At 42.4% G+C, this 24,142-nt stretch overlaps 1 protein-coding gene across 1 annotated transcript in view; it reads left to right on the forward strand.

The window, feature by feature from the left end:
* FAF1 (Fas associated factor 1) overlaps positions 1-24,142 on the forward strand; it is a 239,794-nt gene that overhangs the window by 88,685 nt on the left and 126,967 nt on the right. The window lies entirely within an intron of this gene.

Here is a 24,142-nt window from a genome sequence, read left to right on the forward strand (position 1 = left end):
CTAGTCTCCCCCCCCCGCAGGCCAGGAGCTTCAGCCCGACCCCCGGGTGAGCGGGGGTGCCAGCTCCTTCAGGCTACTTAGAAGCAGCCGTTTTGCAGCAGGAACGCTAAAAGCGGCTTCGGAGCCTCGAGGAGCACGCGAGCGGCCCGCCTTACAGCTGATCGCTCCGGAGGGGGCCTCGCTGCAGGCTCCTTTGATTGTGTTGCCGTGGGGACAGAGCGGGGGTGAGGAGAGCGTGTGTGTGTGCCGTGCGGCTCTCCCCGCTCATTTTAAAGCAACGCCGGCTGGAAAAGCCTGGCTGGGGTGCTGGCATTATTTCCAGCCCTTTTCTCCCGCGCACGGAGTTCCGGCGGCCATTTTGGAGGCTGCCACATGCATGAGGCCTTGCCTTTATCGACAGGCCTAGCGTGGCCTAGTGAGAGGCCTTGAGCCTAGGTCTCCCCACAGGCTTCAGGCCCTGGTCTCAGGTGGGACTTTGGAGGCCGATTCCTGCTCCTTTTCGTCGGACATGTGAGTGGGGCATGGACGAGGGAGTGGAGATTCCCCAGGGGCAGGGGGCAGGCCCAACTGGGAGTGAGGAGGCCTTGGATCAGGAGGTGGGGGGGCTCCCCCTCAGAGATCCCTTTCTTCAAGGCGCCCCTCCAGATCTGCCACTAGGGATGAGGCAGCGCGCCATAGGGCGCTGGAAAAGACCTTTGCCAGGGCAGAAAGGCAGGCCCAGTCCTCCAAGCCTTTATCTAGGGACAGATCCAGGTCCCCTCTTAGGCCCATTTCTGCAAGGTCACCCCTTAGGGGTTTTAGCCCAGCTTCTTCAGGCAGCTCCCCTGGTAGGTCACGGGCCTTCTCCAGGAGGGGGCGTTCTCCATCCCCCATAGAGGATCCTCTGGAGGGCACGTCCAGAGGCCCCTGTTCCCCCCAAAGGTTGGCCCCTCAGGGCCCTGCTTCTACTTATGGGGATGTGGAGGATCTGGATAATCTCCCTGAAGGGATTAAAAGGCTTATTTCTGCTGCCATCACTCGGGGCATTGCCCAGCGGGACAAAGGCTCCCTTTACTCTAGACATGGGGGGCTGAACAGGGCTCAATTTCGGGCTTCTTCTCCTTCCATGATCAGTGAGGCTTCCTTCCTTGGGGGGGGGAGTTACCCCAGGAGATGGGATTCTCAGATGATGAGAATACCACTGTTTTGGAGGAGCCCTCTTCCAAGGTCCCGAAGAGCACGGGGGGTTGGAGAGCAATTCTAGACCTCAAGCACCTGAACAGGTTTCTGGTCTACAGGCGGTTCAAAATGTCATCGCTCGTCCATACTTCAGGGCATCAGAAAAGGCGATTTCCTGGCCTCCGTGGATCTCACGGAGGCCTATCTTCACATTCCCATCCTGCCCGCCCATCGCCAGTTCTTGAGGTTCTCCCATGGGTCCCACCATTACCAGTGCAGGGCTCTTCCCTTCGGCCTGGCCTCGGCCCCGCGGACCTTCACAAAGGTCCTGGCAGCTCTGGCGGCCCATCTGCGAGCGGTCCCGGTCCGCCTCCAATGTTATTTAGACGATGTCTTGCTCCAGGCGGGCTCCCTGACTCAGGCTGTTTCAAATCTTCGGCTTATCATTCGGAGCCTCCAGGCCCTGGGGTTCTCGGTAAACTTCGAAAAGAGCCATCTCACTCCTTCCACTCGCATTCTGCATCTGGGGACAGTCATAGATTCCAAGATGGGGGAGGTGCGTCTGTCTCGGGAGAGGCAGGTAAGCCTTCGTCGTCTGGCGGAGAGCATTCGCACAAAGAGCTCCGTTTCCATCCTCTCTCTGTCGCAGTTATTAGGCAAGATGGTCTCTTGCATAGGGATTGTTCTGTGGGCCAGGCTCCATCTTCGGCCCCTTCAATGGGAGCTTATCCCCTATCAGAGGGGACGAATGAGCAATTCCCTTCGGACTCTCCGCATCTCGGCGGGAGTCCGTGCATCCCTGGCGTGGTGGCTCTCCCCGGCCATCCAGCGGGGGTGTTTGTTCTGGGAGCCGAGCAGGGTAACCATCACCACGGACGCGAGTCTGTTCGAGTGGGGGGCCCTGGTGGGCTCTCGGATGGCGCAGGGCAGATGGACGGCCACGGACCTCCGCCACAACATCAATTGGCTGGAGCTGAAGGCCGCGTGTCTGGCCCTGAGTCACTTTCGCTCCTCGGTGAAAGGGAGCCACGTTCTCCTCCTGACAGACAATGTGGCCACCAAGGCGCACATCAATCGTCAGGGCGGGACCCTCTCTGGCTGGAGGCTCTGCGATTGGGGTCATGGGCGGAGAAACACCTGCAGTCTCTGGTGGCGGAACACATCTCGGGACTCTCCAACGTCCAGGCGGACTGGCTCAGTCGAGCGACTCTGGACAACGGCGAGTGGCAACTCCACCCGTCGCTGTTCCGGGAGATCTGTCGTCGGTTCGGGTCCCCCCAGGTGGACCTGTTTGCGTCTCCCGAGAACACCCAACTCCCGCGTTTCTTCACCCGTTTCCAATCCAGCTCGGCGGAGGGCACGGATGCCCTCAGGAGCCGGTGGCCCCAGGGCCTTCTCTATGCCTTTCCCCCCATTCCACTCATCCCGGGGACCGTCAGGAAGGTGGTGACGGAAGGGGCCTTGGTTATTCTGGTGGCCCCGTTTTGGCCCAGGAGGCCCTGGTTCGCGGACCTGGTTCAGCTGTCGGTGACTCCCCGGTGGAGGATTCCGCAGGGGGAGGTGGTCTTACGGCAGGGGGCCCTGATTCACCCAGAGCCTCAGTGGCTCCAGCTGACCGTGTGGCTCTTGAACGGCGGCTTCTGAGGGGGGCTCATCTATCTTCCGGGGTCATTCGCACCATCGAGGCGGCCCGGCGTTCCTCGACGACCTGCATTTATAACTCCACCTGGGCGGCCTTCGTCCGCTGGTGCTCCCCCAGGGGCATCTCTCCCGACAGAGCCACCATTCCCAACGTCTTGGATTTCCTTCAGAAGGGCCTGGAGGACGGGCTCTCGCAAAACACCTTACGACGCCAAGTGGTGGCTCTGTCCTTGGTCTTGGGGGGGGGCGGGGTCTTCTTCTCTTTCCCAGTCTCCCCTGGTCAAGCTGTTCCTCAAGGGGGCGGCAAATCTCAGGCCTCCCCCCGTTCATAGATTTCCCACATGGGACCTTCCTCTAGTCCTCAAGGCCTTAACGGGAGCTCCGTTTGAACCTCTCCGCTCAGTGCACTTGCGCTTCTTATCACTGAAGGTGGTCTTCCTGGTGGCCATCACTTCCGCCCGGCGTATATCCGAGCTGGGCGCCCTGTCCTCTAAGGATGACCTCTGTCATTTTCACCAGGACAGAGTGGTCCTTCGCCTTGACCCGGCATTTGTCCCCAAAGTAAATACCCCCTTTCACAGGGCTCAGGAGATCGTCCTGCCCGACTTCTGCCCGGGTCCGTCCAATGACAGGGAGCAGCTTTGGCATCGACTGGATGTCCGCCGTGCCCTGCGGATCTACCTCCGGCGGACCAAGGATTTCTGCAAGTCGGAGGCCTTGTTTGTCTCCTTCTTACCTGGAGCTCTGGGTTCAAGGGTGTCCTCGGCTACCATCGGCCGTTGGCTGCGTCAGGCCATCTCAGAGGCCTACGTGGCCTCAGGGCGGCCGGTTCCATCGGGCATCACGGCGCACTCTACCAGGAGCGCGGCGACCTCGGCAGCGTGGGCCACGAGGGCCCCGTTTGAAGACATCTGCCGGGCGGCTACCTGGGCCACTCCAACTTCATTCATCCGGCACCATCGTCTGGATGCTTTCGCGTCTGCAGACGCGTCTTTCAGTTGTAGGGTCCTACAGGGGGTGGCGGCTGAGGCTCCCCTTGGGCCCTAGAGTTTCTGTTCTCCCTCCCTGGGACTTTAGCTTGGGTATGTCCCACGTGTGACCATTCCCTCCTCCCACTCTGGAAAAAGGACGTTGGTCTTACCTGAACGTCTATTTTCTGATGGGAGGAGGGAATGGTCACAACCCGCCCTGAGTTCTGTCAGTTGGGGCCAAGGGGAGGGCCCGGGGGGTGTTTTCCCGGGGTTTGTTGTGTTGTTGTTTTCTTGTTTTTCAGTTGTACCGTTCGTGTTCGAGAATCTGGGCTAACAGTGGACAGGCACCAATACTGTGTGCAAGTGTACCTAGAAGAATTGCTGCTGTTTTGAAGGCGGTCACGCCAAATATTGATTTGACTTAGATTTTTCTTTTGCTCGCTCACTTTGCATTTTGAAAAGTGACAAAAATAAACAATCATTGTTTATATTTCTGAAAGCATTCTTTGTTTACAGCATTTTTCCACACCTTTTGCACAGTACTACATATATATGTAGTATATGTAGTACGGCAAGGTCTCACTATATACAGTATATATACTATATATACTATGTATGTGTGTGTGTGTGTGTGTGTGTTTGTGTGTGTGTATGTGTTGCCTTTGTTATATTTGTGTAACAAATATTGTGTAACAAAGGCAACAGTAAAAATATTGGGTTTCTGTCGTGATAGACTCTTGTGACGAGCCGATTGACAGATGATGGAAGCAGTTTGCTTCCTCCCATAATTGGGGCTTACCAGAGGTTGTAAAAAATCTAATAGATACCTTTCACCCTGGCTTCGCTGATAACGGATAAGAGCCTGTGGCCTAATGGCTAAGATGTCTGCCTAGTATGTAATATAGCACAGGTTCAAATCCCAGTAAGGGTATGGCTAGCTGATGAGAGCTAAATAGCTTGAAATAGATCTATACTAGTCTCCCTTTATTTATTTATCAGCACAAATAAAAAACACAAATATAACAAAGGCAACAGTAAAAATATTGGGTTTCTGTCGTGATGGACTCTTGTGACGAGCCGATTGACAGATGATGGAAGCAGTTAGCTTCCTCCCATAATTGGGGCTTACCAGGGGTTGTAAAAAAATCTTATATATATATATATATATGTATATATGTATATATGTATATATGTATATATGTATATATGTATATATGTATATATGTATATATGTATATATGTATATATGTATATATGTATATATGTATATACGTATATACGTATATACGTACGTACGTACATATATATGTTTTCTGAGGTTTTCACGGGTGTTAGTATGTAGGTCTCTAGTTGTTCGGGTTTTCTCCCACATAGAATTGGAGATGTCTTGGCGACGTTTCGACGAAGTCTCATTCGTCATCTTCAGGCTGCTTCAGACTACTTCAGGTTGAGGGGCACACCTCCACCTAATCAAGACACAGCCAAGCCCCCACCCAATCAGTTTAATCCCCTACTGGCAGTTAAAATTTAATCCCCTACTGGCAGTTAAAATTTAATCCCCTACTGGCAGTTAAAAGGAACAAACAGCCGAGATCTCACACTACTCCTGGAAACACCAAACCTGAAGTAGTCTGAAGCAGCCTGAAGATGACGAATGAGACTTCGTCGAAACGTCGCCAAGACATCTCCAATTCTACGCGGGAGAAAACCCGAACAACTAGAGGCCTACATATATATATATTGGGTTCGATTCCCAAAAACTTGGGTATGGCTAGCTGATGAGAGCTAAATAGCTTGAAATAGATCTATACTAGTCTCCCTTTATTTATTTATCAGCATAAATATAACATATATATATATATATATATATATATATATATATATATATATATATATATATATATATATACACACACACACACACACACACACACATATATATATATATACATATATATACATATATGTATATACACAAATATACATATATATATTTGTTTGTTTTCTGAGGTTTTCGCAGGTGTTAATTTGTAGGTCTTTGGTTGTTCGGGTTTTCTCCCGCGTAAAATTGGAAGTGTCTTGGGGACGTTTCGACGAAGTCTCATTCGTCATTTGTCATGGTCAGATCACTACCTGTTGAGGCTTGATTTTTGGAAGCTACTCCCCCACCGCAGGGAGGTGGAACCGATTAGGTGGTTCTGCCCCAGACACCTGATGGACCCGTTGGGATTTCAGAAGGAGCTTGGGGAGATGCCTGACTCTCTTGCCCACAATCCGGCAGAGTTCCTGGTCGCTGCCTGGAACACAGCGGCGACTGGGGCCCTGGATCGGATTGCGCCTATGCACCCTCTCCGCAGCAGTGGATCCAGGAGGGCTCCTTGATTTACTGAGGAACTCTGGGAGATGAAGCGCCAAAGAGATGCCTAGAGCGACTCTGGAGGGGTAGTAACTCCGAATCCGACAGAACACTGCTAAGAGCCTTTATTAGGACTTATCTTGTGGTGATACAGGCGGCAAAATGTGCGCATTTTTCCGCTCTCATTGCGTCCGCAGAATTGCGCCCAGCCACCCTGTTTAGGATAACCTGTTCCCTCCTGAATGGGGGGGAAACGGGTGATGCCTTGCAGGGTCGAGCTGAGGAGTTTGCTCAGTTTCTGTCGGACAAAATCACTCAGATTCCGACAGACCTGGACTCCATTTGGACAGAACCAACCGAGTTGCCGAGGGAGGGTCTTGCTCAGACTTTCTGGAATGAGTTCCAGCTTGCCACCCCTGATGAAGTGGACACGGCCATGGGAGCGATGAGTGCCTCCACCTGTTTACTGGATCCGTGTCCCTCATGGCTGGTCTCAAAGGCTGGCTCCAGAGAATTATGAACGCCTCCTTGATGGAGGGATCCTTTCCACGTCCTCTTAAGGAGGCGGTGGTGAGACCCCTCCTCAAGAAGCCTTCTCTGGACCCAGCTATTTTTAAAAACTATCGTCCAGTCTCCAACCTCCCTTTTTAGGGAAGGTTGTTGAGAAGGTGGTGGCCCTCCAACTCCGACGGACCTTGGATGAAGCAGATTATCTAGACCCTTTTCAGTCTGGTTTCAGGCCTGGTTACTCCACCGAAACCGCTTTGGTTGCACTGACGGATGATCTCTGGCGGGCCAGGGACAGAGGCCATTCCTCTGTCCTTGTGCTCCTTGACCTCTCAGCGGCCTTCGATACCATCAACCATGGTATCCTTCTGCGACGACTGGGAGAGGTGGGAGTGGGAGGCACCGTTTTACGGTGGTTCTCCTCTTACCTCTCCGACAGGTCGCAGTCGGTGTTGGTCGGAGGACAGAGGTCGACTCCTAGGCCCCTCAATTATGGGGTGCCGCAGGGGTCGGTCCTGTCCCCCCTCCTATTTAACATCTACATGAAGCCACTGGGCGAGATCATCCACTGGCATGGGATTAAATACCACCAGTATGCGGACGATACTCAGCTGTATCTGTCCGCCCTGTGCCAACTCAGTGAAGTGGTGGAAGTGATGTGCCAGTGCCTGGAAGCTGTCTGGATGGGAGTGAACAAACTCGCACTCAATCCTGACAAGACCGAATGGCTGTGGATGTTGCCCCCTAAGGACAGTCCATCTAGTCCGTCCTTAATCCTGGGGGGAGAAAACTTGCCCCCCTCAGAGAGGGTTCGCAATTTGGGGGTCCTCCTGGACCCACAGCTGACCTTGGAACACCATCTGTCGGGTGTGACCAGGGGGGCCTTTGCCCAGGTTCGCCTGGTGCACCAATTGCGGCCCTATTTGGACCGGGAGGCACTTCAGACAGTCACTCATGCCCTCGTCATCTCAAGACTAGATTACTGTAACACGCTCTACTTGGGGCTGCCCCTGAAAAGTGTTCGGCGACTGCAACTAGTCCAGAATGCAGCCGCGTGAGCAATATTGGGTGTGCCAAGGTACACCCATATCACATCTATCCTCCGCGAGCTGCACTGGCTGCCCATTGGTCTCCGAACACGATTCAAGGTGCTGGTTATCACCTTTAAAGCCCTACATGGCCTAGGACCTGGGTGCCTACGAGACCGTCTTCTGCAACATACCTCCCTTAGACCAATAAGATCGCACAGGATGGGCCTTCTCCAGGTGCCTTTAGCAGGACAATGCCGGCTGGTGGTGCCTAGGAGTAGGGCCTTCTCTGTTGCCACTCCGGCCATATGGAATGAGCTGCCCCCAGAGATCCGGGCCCTCCCCACTCTCATGGCCTTTCGCAAAGCCATTAAAACCTGGCTTTTCCGGCAGGCCTTCTGATTGGGTGTTTGTTGCGTTCCTTTTTTAACTTCATGTATCCTATTGTTTTTAAGTTCCCTTAATTTCTTTTTATTTCTGTAAGCCGCCCGGAGTCCTTCGGGATTGGGCGGCATAGAAATAAATAAATTCAATTCAATTCAATTCCTTATCAGCTCTGCCAGGGAAGTAGGTATGTATTTAGTGTCACAACCCCTGGTATGCCCAAATATGGGAGGAAGCAGACTGCTTCTTTTCTCTGTCTATCGGCTCGTCACAAGAGACCATAACGACAGAAAGCCATTTTATTTTTATATATCTTGGTCATCAAATGACTGTTCACAAATACCAATGCATTTATTTCATAGGAAAGCATCCCAGATGAAAGATACAATGTTCTGTTACATTGGCAAATTCATGTCTCACTCCTATGCCTGTAGATTTTCCCTCCTCCCCATCTCTGTACCATTTAAATAGCAATACATTGAACAGCTGCTTCAAAACAGAAATGATATTGATAGAATGTGTCTACATTCGATTGATCTACATTTTTGTATATCTTTTCCTCCTTAATATTTGAGCAAGAATTTTAACCTAGCTATTTCAGTATAACTTTTTAATAAAAATAAAACCTATTTTACAACTTAATAACGTGACATTTTAAAATATTGTTGTCAGCAATAACATAGTTATACTACATTTGTTTATGCACTTTGTATGAATTCCATTTAAACAAAATTTTGGTAATTTGTTAAATAGCTCTTACTGATTGATTTAAGAAAGAATAGTTTGTTGGAATATGAAACCTACCAAACGTTTAAGAATTTTTTTTTTAACTCGGTAGCAAATAGAAGGGTTATGCAGAAGCATTGTGAGTTAATAGGCAAGGCTGGTACAATCCACCAAATCCTGGATTTCATTGGGTCTTGCATTCCTATTGTTTCTTTTTTATATATATTTCAGCTTCTTGATTGGATACCCTCTAGACAGATTAGCAAATGAAATTTCAAATCAGTAGTTTAAAATCCTCTGAAATTTATTGATCAGATTTTGGTGCAACGTAAAGGGCATGAGGGAATGACAGAGTGTATGTATTTGCAATAATCTGAGCACAAATCATCCTTCAATTGTTCTTTGTATTTAATCTAAACTGTTTTAGTAATTAGGCATTTGCATGCTTACATATGATCAACAAATTTAGGATGGGGTACTTTACAATCTTTAAAATGTAATAAAAGTTGGGTTATATTCTGTATGTATATTCCTTAAAAATTGAAAGTACATAAATATTTTAAAAAGTAGTTGCGTTTTGGGTTTTAAATGTTGGAATATAATAAAAACATTTCTAATAAAACACCTCAGTTTTGTTTTGTGTGTAAACCTCCATAGTTAAGTTGTACACAGCAATTTCTTGATTGTATAACACTGCATAGCTCAGAGGTGAGATTAGAGAAACCCTGTAGAGTAGATAATACTTGAGGGCATCTACAACCAGAAAAGTATGTGCATTTAGGCATGGGAGGAAGGAAGGATCTGCTTTAAATTTAGTGTAGGGTCACTGAATCATAATGATAGATTAAATAGAGGAGTTGGAACAAAGAATAGGGATATGCAGTGTGTAGCACTAATACTAGAAGTCTATGCTTTGCAGTAGTTATTTAATGTCTTTTCCCATATGTTTCTGAATAGAGAAGGTTATGGCAGAGATGAGCTAAGGAATAGCTTTGTTAGTGAGTAGTTAAATGGAAATAAATTTTTAAAAGAATTCTTTCTGTATACTAAGACTGCTTGTGAGTACAACAGCATAATGTTGGAATGTTAACATTCACTATCACACATATTTGTAAATTTGTTATGGACTTTACTCTTCAAACTTGCAATACTGTTGGTTATAGCTCTGAAAACATAAAAGACTCTTTATGCTTTCCTTGGTTGCAATGGAAGTAAGTTTTGGTTATCTTGAGGAACTTAAGTATCTGGCAAGCAGTATTAATTATTATAAGCAGATGGAAATATTAAACCGAAGGAAAATTAGAAGTGATATTTTTATTAATATTGATCAGCTATAATATTTTGTGTATATGAAATGTATATGAGCATGTTTTGTCAATGGTCTATGAGAGCTTCACTTCCACTGTGATTTATGAATGGAAGTAATTTATATGCCTATATGGGCATGTTTGTGTGGAAAAAAACCCAGAGTAATAGATGCACTCTTGCAGAAGGAGAATTGCTGGAGTATAGAAAAGACAGAATCTTGTTATTTATGCGTTTTCTATAATGACAAAATTAGAATTATGTTCCTCCTTCCTTCATTAACTTAAAGAGGAGCTGCTTCTAATGTATGATCAATATCTTTAAATGCCTCTTTGCCACATCAGTACCCAGGCAATTGACCCATGTAACCTGATCCAATCAACCTATAAATTGGTCAGCTCAGAGCCTTTTTTGAATAAAAGAAACCACACAATTCTGAAATGTTCCTATTTCTAAGGCATATCAACTGGTCAGTGTATATCCCCTAGGCACTACTCATACTGCATTGCTTTCTTTTACTGATGAGACCAAAACAATGAAGTAGTTAAGATTCACCATGTGCTTCTCTTTCATTCAGACAGATCATCCTGTTGATTCTTTATTCTGCCCATCTGGAGCACAGTCTCCAAGTTACTTGAATCATCAGTACTTTTTGTTTGACGCTTATAACTGCCCAGCAGTTTGAGTACCAGTTGTCTTCTTTAATTCCTAGTATTTGTACACTTGTAATTAAAGGTTGACTAAGAGCTTGTTTGGACCATTTCTTGATCACATTTTCCAAACCTGCTATTCATTCTGTTCCAGGGTTGATTTATATTTTAAGATCAGAAATACTCTATTACTTTTCTTGAAGTTTTATTTTCACATTTGTGAAAGGATCTGTTTTGTGCACCCAGAGGGAATCTTGAACTTGGTACAATACCTTTAGAGGTCTGACATATGGCATAAAAATATATATGAATACCATATTTCATTTTTGGTGCATCACTAAAAGTTTGTCTTATATATGAGGCACTGTTTTTTTAGACCCATGGTTCTCTTTGTCAAATAGATAGAAACTATTTCTAAATGAAATAACTGCAACCATTTAATTATATTTAATTTCGTTTAATACAGTACCAAATTCTGTGGCAGCAGAGTCTCTATACTCATTGCAATCATATACATTATTCAAGGTCTTTCTTATAGAATAATCTTCAATTCTTTCTAAATTGTTTGAGATTTTTAGCCTTGTTTAAATTTATAACCAAATCTTTGAATCTAGATGGGACTTTGCTCCATGGTGAGTTTTTAATTATGTGTGAAGCTCTCTTGAGCAGAAATAAGCTCATGCTGTAGTTCTTCTTTCCCTTTTTAAAGTGATTAATATCATTCCTGTTCACCATCATGTTCACCAGTATTTGAGTTTCCTGCCCCATTTCAACACTACTTCAATTACTTATTTGGTAAACTTTAATAGAAACATTATATCAGTCCATGTACTAGCCATTTTCGTTCAAATCCAATCACAAGAAGAAATCACATTTACTCAAATGTTGTAACTGCTGCTTTAATATTCTATATCAACGTGCAAAAGTTTGAGATTGATGAGCCAGAGTTAGAACATTCTAGTTTTCAGACCTAGGCATTTTCATGTTGAAAATGTTAATCTTTATTATTGTTGAAATCAATGCATTCACCTTATTATTTATTTTTCTGAAATACTTCTGTTATGGCAGGATTTTTATTTATTATCTAAAATTGGGTTTCATGTCCTCTTCACTTCCTGACCCCAGAGTCTTATAATATCCAGCAACTCTTGCGTTATCAGTATTGCAGCCAAATAAACACAGTTTGAAAGCCTATTGATAAAGGAATATGCTCTGAAGGCTTATACCAAACTCCAGGCCCATAGCTTGTCAAGCTGGAAAATGTCACCGTTTCTGCCAAAGTGTCTGGATCTTCCAAACATGTGACAAACAACTAAGTGTCTCCAAAAATATTATCCATACTCAACATTAAAAATTGTGCCATTTGTTCTCATTTCAGTTTTATATTAATCACTCTACTCTGTTGCACTCAATGAATATTGGTGGTAGCACTATAAGAACTAATTGTACTTTCTGTCTCTGTTAAGCAATCCTCCTTTTCCTTTGTGGAACTGTACTTCAATTATTGATCATTAATTCTGTTTTATAATTTTTGCTACAGATAAAGGCTATTATCTATCATCTATAATACAGTGAAATAATAGTTGTGGGCACCAACAGTGGAAATATATTTTCCTCAAAATGCTTCTTGTGGACAGCTTGCTCCTGTGGGAAATAGGTGAGGGAATAGATTCATCAATTGCTTCTTATCCTCTTTTATGGAGAAACTAATTTATTCATGACCAGAATATGTTAAAAGTTTATAATGAACTTGTGAACTATAACATTTTTATTATATGTCTTTAATCCAATGCCTTAGAGTTTTATAGCTACTTGGGCATTCAGCCCAACTATTTTTTAATTTTTAATATCATAAAATCCATACCAACTCATATCAACTTATAATAAAAATTAAAATATTCACAATTCTACGTAGTTATGAAAAATAAAAATGTATGTGGTAAAAAGCTACCTTAACAAAGAAGGAGGGTAAATGGCAAAATTTGAATCAAGACACCTACTAGGGTGTATATATAAATTGTTATTAAAATGTATCATGGAGACAAAACACATACAGATAGTCCTACTGCAATGGAGCCTGCCATTACCATCACAAGTTATGACACAAACCCACATGATCACCTCCCTTAATGACTCCTGAAACTGCTCTCCCCGGGGCAGTTGTTAAGCAATCATGCAAATCATTAAGCAAATCAAGTGATGCCTCAGGATGTAGGGCTGGCCTAGTGAAAACCCTGGGTCCATTCTTTGCTTCTCCCCATGGGCCTTGGGCCTGCTTTCCCTCACAGTTCCTGTAAGTCTTCTACCTGCTCCTGACCCAGCCACTCAGCCACTCAAGGGAGCCTCAGTGTGTTTCAGAGGCTACTGGTGTGTGCAAAGATGTTGCAACTTTCAAGACTCGGCCTGCTTCTCAGCCAGCTCCAGGGCCCAGCAGCACTCAACTTTTCAGTTTTCTATAGTTTCTGACAGAGCTGCCCAGACAATGCGAGGCTCAGCTTTCCTTCAGAACAGCCGTGTGATTGGCTTGTGCCATTCTGCAAGCAGATGCTATTCTCAGTTATTGTCACAATTCTTTCGAAGGCTCCATTTTTAAGGAGGCTCCATTTAAAGAATTTACCTATACTATAATATATGAGAAAATTGGTACAAAAATGTTACGGTTCTCTCTCTTCTCTCTCCTCCTTCCTGTCTGTCTCTCTGTCTGTCTCTCAGCAAATAGCAGCTTCAGGGATAGTTTTCATGATTCTTATATCTTACATCACAGGCAAAGGACATTCTGGGCAGAGGAACTTGTCAGAAGCAGTTCTCTTCCAAATGCTTCTGAAAATACAATTAAGAAATTCAATACTCACATTTAAAGAGTCCCTTCTTTCATTAATAATATATCCTTACTTCAAAATGTTTTTTTCAGCATTTTTCAGAAACATTCTTGTGTGAAGTCATGATCAGGGATCATAAAATAAAATAAAAAACCTCTATGAAGAGCTTAAAAACTAGATGATGTTACGTTAGATATTAAGGAAAGGAAAAGGCTAGGTTACGTTTCATCTGCAACAGGCACTCTGGAATGTATATTTCTAACTGACTTCCAAATCAATTCTCAAATAATGGCTCTTTCATATATGTTTAGATTCTTCGATTGCATTTCTTATTTTCTTGATTTTCACCAAATGAATTTTGAAGGGAAAAGGAGGAGCAGGGGGTGGGGAAGACCTCATTTACCTTTAAAGCCCTACATGGCCTAGGACCTGGTTATCTCCATGATCGTCTCCTGCAACATACCTCCCAGCGACCAATAAGATCGCACAGGGCAGGCCTCCTCCGAGTACCATCGACTGCGCAGTGCCGTCTGGCGGGTCCGCAGGGGAGAGCCTTCTCTGTAGCTGCCCCGGCCCTTTTGAATGATCTACCCCCTGAGATCCCGACCCTCCCCACTCTCTTGGCCTTCCGTAAGTCTGTTAAGACCTGGCTGTTCCGGCAGGCCTGGGGCTGTTGATCTAGACTGATCTTCAGCCCCATTAAGATCGAGTGTATGTTGTGCCCTCCTTTAATTCATCTTTGTTTTGTATTTTAACTTTTTAAAATGCTTTTAAACTGTTTTTATGTAAGCCGCCCGGAGTCCTTCGGGATTGGGCAGCATACAAATCTATTAAAATTGCAAATTGCATAGAAACAGGCAAGGAAAGAGAAGGCTTAAGGAAGAATGAAAGCTTCATTCTTTCAGAAAAAATGCCAATTATATTATTAAGATGCCAGTTATATTATCATCAAATAATATACAATGTGGATTAAGGTTTGTATATGATTTTAAACAGGATCTTCCCTTTAAAATTGTTTGAGAGCACTTTTTGGTCTTTAATGAGTCTTGACGCTTTCAGTAGTTTCCTTTTAAATTATAGAGTTCAGTCCTGAACATATTATTCACTATGTACAATGGATTTACTTCCAAATAAATAAATTTAAGGCTGCAGCCTCTTGATTAACTCACAGTCTAATGTTTTGTTTTTATCTTCCTCATCTTTAAAAAAGGAGGATTTGTGCAGCCTATCTGTTCTGTAATACAATACTGCACAAATGACCCTTCATCACTCCATTTGTCTGTTCTATTGATCTGTTTGTTTTCCAATGCTTCTGCATGTGCCCTTAAACAACAAACCTTTGGGGGCAGGGCATGTGATATTTAAAAAACAGCATTCAGTTATACATTGCTGCACAAATCATGTTAGTCTGCTGAGAGTAATGTTATAATAATGCCACATCTACAAAATAGAGAACATATTTTGATTTTGTTTTAAAATCAATACTTTTCATGTAGGAAGAAGAAGCTATAGAACGTGAGTTCCTGATGTCATGTTTTTTAATATATTGTCTATCTCACAAAGCAGATTATCTTTTGATAATATTTATTAGCAGCCATTTTGCTATGTCCTGAGTCATTTATTTTATCCTACGTAGCTGTTCAAATATATATTTCTGAATGAAATGTTGCAATATATTTCACTACCAATCTATATTCATTCCTAACAGTTTTTTGTGTATGAAATGCAATGCCATATATTAGGTCATATAAAATGATAAATAAGAAGTAAATAAGTGGAACTGAGGCTGATGAATTTTTACATTTGCCAATTCAAGGTGTATTACAGGGAACAAATATTTAATATGGAATCTGTTCAAAATAAGAGGCCTTTGGATTGAAGATGTATAGGTTAAAAATGAAGATTGTTCTTTTACTATTCTGAATGCACATGTGAAAAATACTGCACTCTCTCAATCTTTGAAATATAAGAACTGGGTTGTTAGGATTGATCAGCAATTACAAGATTAGGGTAAATACTGTTCATAAAAAGGGGCTCAAGATCTGAAGCCCCTCTTTTTTGCTGATTGCTTTTTCATTTGCTTATGAGAACCATATAGCAGAATTGGTGCATTAGCTATATTTTCATTTCTGAAATGCACGTTTTATCCTGAGTGTGTATAGGTTGGTTTGCAAGTACTATAATCTCTACATTAGAAATCATAGCTACCTGGAATACTACTTTGTTGCTTTTTGATACACTGGCCAAAAGGCTAAAAAATTGGTCTGTATTGTACCTCTATGCCACTATGTGGCATAGAGGTACAATATGCTGTTATCCTAGCCCGTGCATTCTCTGTTTCACTAAAAAAAAATTATATTGCTTGACCAAAGTCATAATGGATAATGGAGATCAATATGGGCCTCCCCATGACATATGGATGGCTGTTACATAGAATGAAGGAAGAGCAAATGATGTATTTTCTTAATTTTGAATATGGAAATGTTGAAAACAAGCTTAATTTCCCCCCTTATTTAAATTAATCAGATTTCTGTCTGTTTTGCAAAAAGACAATCAGCTGAGACATCCAACTTTCAAGAGTTCAACAATAAGCAAATATTGTTACCACCATGGTGTTGGCTTATGTGTCTGTTTGGGATACTTAGGAGGAATAGCTGAAGGTCCATTGTTGCTGCCACTGTTTCAAAATATTTACCACAAGAAACTGCCATGTCAGTCTGTAAACCTAAGTTCTCTAAATTCTTCCACTTTTATGCTAAGCCCTGATTGTATAAGAACATATGAAATGTCTTCATTTTACATAAAATATTCTCAACATAGAATCCTCTGTGCATAGGATTTTAAAACATTATATTTATAGTCTTTTTTAAAAAATAGGCTAGTTGATACATTATCAGAGAGCAACTTAAAAAAATACTATAGGTCAAAAAGGACTGGCTTTGGCATCTTTTCAGAAGGCATTTGTGAATATAACCTCAGCCTTTTGTTTAACTAAACACAGTGCATGCCTAAATACATTTTACCTGCTACTTCCCAGCTGAGGCCTGTCTCTAACAACTAGTGTATTTTGCAACAAGCTGCTCAACAGATGTCATTCTGGTTGAATAATACTTGTGCGTTGGCTAACATTACTCAAACTTTGATCATTTTAGTTCAGCACATCAGTCTGGCATTGTGCTTTATACCAACATAACACTCTAAGTAGAAATGTCTTTCAGGCTTAGAATAGCAAAGGAATGTTATTGAAATCAATGGAGTTACAGACGAATGAATGGAAAAAGGAGAATACTGTTTATTTCATAATGCTGTGGTGTTGTGTTTTGGAATTAGAACAGAATGTAAAGAATCCAGTTTCCCGAATTTAGTTATTTTTACTTCATTGGTGTTGAAGAACAGTATTTATTCTTTTTGCTGTTTTTGTAGATTTTATTATATGACTAACATTGGTTTCTTAGATAAGCAAACTCCTTGTCTTTATAGTATGTGTCTTAATTATGAAAATAATATAATTTTGATAATAAATAAAATAGGGGAATTATTTTCAGTGCCTTTTATTTCTGGACATACTAACACTCATTTTAGGAAACACATCTTAGTCCTGAATCTTTTTATGTAGGTTATAATAATAGTCATGTCTGTTGCCTCCTGACATGGAAAATATTTTTTTTAAAAGATATTCTTAAGTATTTAGGAAGCTTATCTTTATTCTCTGTAGGTTATCTTACACTTGTTAAAACATCCATTCTGGAATTATTAGTTTGTAATCTAGAATGTAAACTCTTGAAGGTTTTCTTGGTTACCCTATGCAGTGTGTGTGTATGTGTGTGTGTATGAGAGAGAGAGAGAGAGAGAGAGAGAGAGAGAGCAAAATAGAAATATTGCTGTAATCATATTATAAACTAAACAGGTAAAGTTTCATTTTATATGCAAAATGACACTGAAATAACTTTTTAAACTTTTGCAACAAAAACAACTTTGAAACTTGTAGCACATTAAAAATAGCAATTATGCATAAGGTTTCTTAAACTACAGTTCAGTTCAACAGGTGAATCACTTTCTAAAACAGAAGGGGAGAGAGTGTGTGTGTATGTTAAGAGGAGTGGGGAGAAAGATTACTTAATAAGCAATGACTTAAGAATAAAATGTAAATTTTATGTAACAGAATGTAAATTTAACATGCTAATATTAAACCTTAGTGTATATAAAATGATTAGTGACTATAACAGTTGGTTACCAGACTGATAGAGATTCATTAGCTGCAAATGTCCATCAGAAGGCTGTAAAAAGTTACATCAGAAAGTCTCCATTCTAATGTACATGGGGTAATAGGGTATTAGTTCTACATTGAAAAGAATTAAAATGTAGGAATTATTGTAACCTCGTCCTATCTATCTTTCTAAAGAGAATTGTGTCAGAAGAATGCTTATAGTAGAAGAATCACTTTCTTTTTAGAGAGAGCTAAATAGTTTGACAATCACCATTCACCATCTAGTGTTAACAATTTGTTAGACAAATAATACCTGTAGTGGGATAAAATAATTGTGATTCTGGCTATAAATAAAAGAACCAAACTTCTTGGTAAGTTGAAAAACCAGTATTAGATTATGCCTAATAAATTCTCATATTAGAGTATACCTAATAAAGTGATTTTATTCATCAGTGGCCACTTTAAAATAACAGTTGATACCCATACATTATTGGCAAATGAACAAATGAAAATAGCAATGTGCTTGATTTTTTTAGATCTTGCAAAAGGGATAAAATCTGTTATAAAAGTATGAGAGAGAAATATTGTCATCAACAAAGTTTCCTGGCATAGAGAAGGCCAGCCAGGCATCGCTACTCATTGTGACCGAATGCTTCAACTAGGAGCAGTAAATAACCATGGACTCTTTTCTAAGTCTGTCCTATAGTATGCTAGTTTTGGATGCCACTGTAGGCTTGTTAATTAATTTTTTAATTCATTGGATAGGTGTTGTAATATAAGAAATACAAATTGGAGCAGAGGCTCAAGCATAGATTAGGAAAAGGTTTTTTTTTTCAGCCAATGGGCCAGATTCCTTTTAATATCCCTTTCAAGGGCTACGTGATGTTATTGCCCAGGTAAAAACACACAAAAATGACACAATAGTCTGTCCATAGAAGTAAATTCATCTTCTTCACTTCACTGTAATTCCCCAGTATTCCACTTCATTCCACTGTAAGGTCACTATTTTCTTTAGAATTGTATTTCCCAGTCTACCTGTCATTGACACTTTCTTAGAATTGTTTGAAAAAAATCAAAATATTATATTTCACTAGTAGGATCTTTAGACTAAAATTACTGAATATTGACATTAATGTATTTTTCTTTCTGATCGCTTTGAAAACAGATTTGAATAATTATTTTTCTAAAGGGCCATTTTCTTTTTATGGTACCTTTTATGTTATATTTGCTACATGCACCAGGTACATTTATGTCCAAGTAGTTTCACAGTAAACTTGATGAATGTGTCTGTAAAACATCTGGTACGGAAGCAAACAACTAAATTTTGATTCTAGCTTGCATTAGAGGTCTTAATGATTGCTTTTAAAAAAAAATCACTTCTAGAACTTCCTGTGGTGACGTCACTGTGCTTAGAGTGGAGGGAAGGAAGCTCTCCTAACCTCTAACTCTAACTTCTTCGTTTAGGCTCACCTTTGAGCACTGTTGATCCTGTAGGGGCCAACAGATTAAGGGGGATATTCTGTAGACGCTGGGGTGATAAGGCAAATCCTCCTGCGGAAAGGAGAAACCCCCTAAACGGATGAGGAACTATCCTGCCTTTTGGTTAGGACCAGAATGATGGCGACCGCATAAGAAGGAAGCGAATAGACAGAGAAGCAGTGGAAATCGGATACTTGTTACTATTGCTGACAAGCCAAAGAGGAAGGCAATGCGAAACTGGCAGAGAGGGTAAGCTGGAAAGAAGAAGGCACCAGGAGAGAGGCTGTTTTTGCAGCTCAATTTTGCCGAAAAGAACTGGAGCAGATACGCTGAGACGCTGGGACGGAAGGGACAGCTGGAAGAGGCTAAATGAATTAGCCACAGTGAGAACGAAAATCTGACATAGACAACAGGAGTGGAGTGGAAAATAATATTTGCCGAAAAGATTTGGAAAGCTCAAAGGAGAGATTGTTTAACAGTCGGGTTGGTACACTGAGTTCCTTTTCTTTTTCTGCTCACTCTTCCTTCTACTGCTTATTGAATTTATAAGTATTTGACATTTATTTGCCTCGGAGTTTGGAACAGTGCCAGAGACAATAGATAGAGGACTGTATTGGAAAGAGAACTTTGCTTCGTGGATATTCACAGTGAGACTGAGGAAAGGGTGACACCTAGTGGACTGTAAATCCGAACCCTGAAATCTGATGTAAGAAAATTACTGACATAAGCTTAATGACATAAGCTGATACATATGTATGTATGTATGTATGTATGTATACACACATGTATGTATGTATGTATGTATGTATCCTAGTAATTAGTCTGTGTGTGTGTGTGTGTGTATACATACATACACAAACACACACACACACACACACACACACACAGACTAATTACTAGGATTGAATGCTTGTATAATTGATAAAATTGAGGGACATTTATTGGTATAAGATAATAGTGTAATATATAAATTTATGATATATATTAAGTAAAGACCAAAAACCAAATAATCAAATAGGATAGAATACTACATAGGAATGTTTAGGGATTGAAATGTGATATTAAGGACAGTTAATTATTGTTGAATATTGAAATATACAATTATTTATATCATAGATATTGCTGACAAAGTAGAAGTAAAAGTAAAACTTATGTGCAATTGTAGGCAAGGATAAATAGGGGGATAAAAATGGCAACTTCAGTAAAATTAGTGAAAAAAACTACACCCAATGTGATCTCAGCAACACCGCCACTCCTCAAATCAAATCAAAGATCAATTGAGAGTGCGTTGGGGTTGGAGAAAGGTGAAAAGATGACAGAAACAGCGGGACCAGCTCCAACGATGCAGAGTAGGCAATCAATCCTCCAGATGATACAAGAGACACTGGCGAAAAGCTAAGAAGTGACAACTACTAATCATGAAGAAACAAGGAGGAATCATGAAGAAATGAAAAATGAAATGGGAGAATTGAAGGGAACTATTAAGATTGTAGATGATAAAATTGAAAAGATACAGAAGGCCTTAACAATCAATGAACAGAAAATCCAGTGTATGGAAGAAAAAATAGAACAATCAGACCAGAAGATGGGAAAAATGGAACTGGAATATAAACAACTTAATAAAGAATTAGAACTATCAATAATCCGACTGGAAAATGAAAGAGCTGCATTCTACCTAAGATTCCAAAACATACCGGAAGAGAAGGAGGAAGACGTGAAAGGAAAATTAATTAAAATTCTCACTGAATCTCTTTAAAAAAAAAGAACAAGAATTGAGAGGAGACATTGATGAAGCTTATAGGGTGCATACTAATTATGCCAGAAGACATGGACTCCTGAGAGAAGTCCATGTAAGATTTGCTAAAAAAATAACGAGAGATGAAGTGTACAAAAAACCAGAGAAGAGACAATTACTCTACAGGGAAAAGAGTTGATTACGCTCAAACAGATTCCACGAAGAATTCGGGAACAGCGTAGGCAGTACCAATTCTTAGCAAACCAGTTAAATAAAAACAGAATAATGTACAGATGGTTGGTACCAGAAGGAGTTCTAGAATCTTGGCAAGGAAAAAGATATGGTTACAGGCCTGGTTACAGCACGGAAACTGCTTTGGTCGCGCTGATCGATGATCTCTGGCGGGCCAGGGATAGGGGTCACCCCTCTATCCTTGTGCTTCTTGACCTCTCAGTGGCCTTCGATACCATCGACCATGGTATCCTTCTGCGACGGTTGCGAGAGGTGGGGGTGGGAGGCACCGTTTGGTGGTGGTTCTCCTCCTACCTCTCGGACAGGTCGCAGTCGGTGTTGGTCGGAGGGCAGAGATCGACCCCAAGGCCCCTCAAGTATGGGGTGCCGCAGGGTTCGGTCCTGTCCCCCCTCCTATTTAACATCTACATGAAGCCACTGGGTGAGATCATACGCATGCACGGGATTAAGTATCACCAATATGCAGACGATACGCAGCTGTATCTGTCTGCCCCGTGCCAACTCAGCGAAGCAGTAGAAGTGATGTGCCAGTGCCTGAAGGCTGTTAGAGTCTGGATGGGAGCAAACAAGTTGGCACTCAATCCAGACAAGACCGAGTGGCTTCTGATGTTCCCTCCCAAAGATTGTCCAACTGTTCCATCTCTCAGGCTGGGGGGCGAAATTATACGCCCCTCAGAGAGGGTTTGCAATTTGGGAGTCCTCCTGGACCCACAGCTGACTCTAGAAAACCATCTGTCAGCTGTGACCAGGGGGACCTTTGCCCAGGTTCGCCTGGTGCACCAATTGCGACCCTACCTGGATCGGGAGGCCCTTCAGACAGTCACTCACGCTCTTGTGACCTCAAGACTGTATTATTGTAATGCGTGCTACATGGGGCTGCCCTTGAATAGTGTTCGAAGACTTCAATTAGTCCAGAATGCAGCCGCGCGAGCGATTGTGGGTGCACCAAGGTACACCCACGTTACACCTGTCCTCCGCGAGTTGCACTGGCTACCTATTAGTCTCCGAATCCGCTTCAAGGTGCTGGTCGCTACCTATAAAGCCCTACATGGCATCAGACCTGGGTACCTGAGAGACCGCCTCCTGCCGATTACCTCTCTCAGACCAATTAGATCGCACAGGTTGGGTCTCCTCCGGATTCCATCTGCCAGCCAATGTCGGCTGGTGACTCCCCGGGGGAGAGCCTTCTCTGTTGCAGCTCCGGCCCTCTGGAACGAGCTCCCTATTGAGATCCGGATCCTTACTACCCTCCCGGCCTTCCGCAAAGCCACCAAGTCCTGGCTGTTCCAGCAGGCTGGGGGGAGCTGAGAAGCATCTACCTCCATAGAAATTGTGAATGTTGGTTTTGTTTTTAATATGTTGTCTTTGTCTTGTTCCCCCCTTTCCCTTGTCTTTTGTAAGCCGCCCGGAGTCCTCCGGGAGTGGGCGGCATACAAGACAAATAAATAATAATAATAATAATAATAATAATAATAATAATAATAATAATAATATTGATGCCAAATGCAGACTTTGCAAAGAAGCTGATGAAACTGTTGATCACATACTCAGCTGCTGTAAAAAAATCGCGCAGACTGATTATAAATTGCGGCACAATTCAGTAGCACAAATGATCCATTGGAATTTGTGCAAAAATTATAATATTAAAACAGCAACAAACTGGTGGGAACATCAGCCTGAAAAAGTCACCGAAAATCAGATGGTCAAGATCTTGTGGGATTTCCGTATACAAACCGACAAAATACTGGCGCATAATACACCAGACATCACACTGGTTGAGAAAAATAAGGTCACAATCATAGACATCGCAATACCAGGTGATAGCAGGGTCGCCGAGAAGGAACATGAAAAAATCACAAGATACCAGGACTTAAAAATCGAAATTCAACGACTATGGCACAAACCAGCAGCAGTGGTAATTCCAGTGGTAATTGGCACACTGGGTGCTATTCCAAAAGCACTGGAATTACATTTAAAACAGTTAAAAATTGACAAAATCACCATCAGTCAAATGCAAAAAGCCGCACTGCTTGGATCTGCACGCATATTACGAAAATACGTTACGACGTCCTAGGCCCCTGGGTGGGGCCCGACTAGTAACCAATGCCAAATCCGGCGAAACAACTGGCCGCTGTGATACAATTGTACAACAAGAACAATAATAATAATATAAGATAGAGAATATAGAAGATGCACAGAAATTCTATGAAGAATACTGCAAGAGGGAAATAGAACAAGGAAGCAAGGAGGAATTGGAAAGTGGAAGAAACATCAGAACATAACGAAAGAAACAGGAGAGAAGAACAGAGGCAAGAAAGAGAGAGAGCAGAGAAGGAACGCGCGAGAGGGAAAAGTCAGAGACACACCAGAAGTTAAAAAAACAACCCCAGTTAAAGATGGATCAAGAAACAACAATTATCTCGATAAATTTGAATGGACTGAATGCACCAAAAAAAGAGAGCCCAGATGTTTAATAAAATAAGAAGGTTAAGAATGGTGAAATCAATTCAGGATGATGCTGGCATATAGACTATAGAACGAAAGAGAAAAAAGGAAATGATATGAAATTATATGGGTTTGTGGAAATACCATCCCCAAGAAAACATAAATTGAGATTTGAAAGAGACACCTATAACAATAGAAAAAGAAAGGGAGGGAAGAAGGAAGGAGAGGAAGAAGGAAGTAGAGAAAGGAGGGAAGAAGAAAGAGATAAGGAAAGGTGGGTGGAAGGGAGAGAAAGAGAAGGAGGGAGGGAGAAAAAGAGAAGGAGAGAAGGTAGGAAGGGGAAGAGAGAGGGTAAGAGTAGGGGAGAGGTAAGGGAAGAAAGAAGGGGAAGGAGAGGAGGAAGGAAGGAAGTAGAGAAGGAAGGGAGAGAGAAAAGAAAAGAAAGAGAAAATAAGGTGGTGTTATAACAGATGCTAGGG

The sequence above is a fragment of the Thamnophis elegans genome, chromosome 5 (assembly GCF_009769535.1).
Source record: "Thamnophis elegans isolate rThaEle1 chromosome 5, rThaEle1.pri, whole genome shotgun sequence".
In the NCBI taxonomy this organism is placed as follows: Eukaryota; Metazoa; Chordata; class Lepidosauria; order Squamata; family Colubridae; genus Thamnophis; species Thamnophis elegans.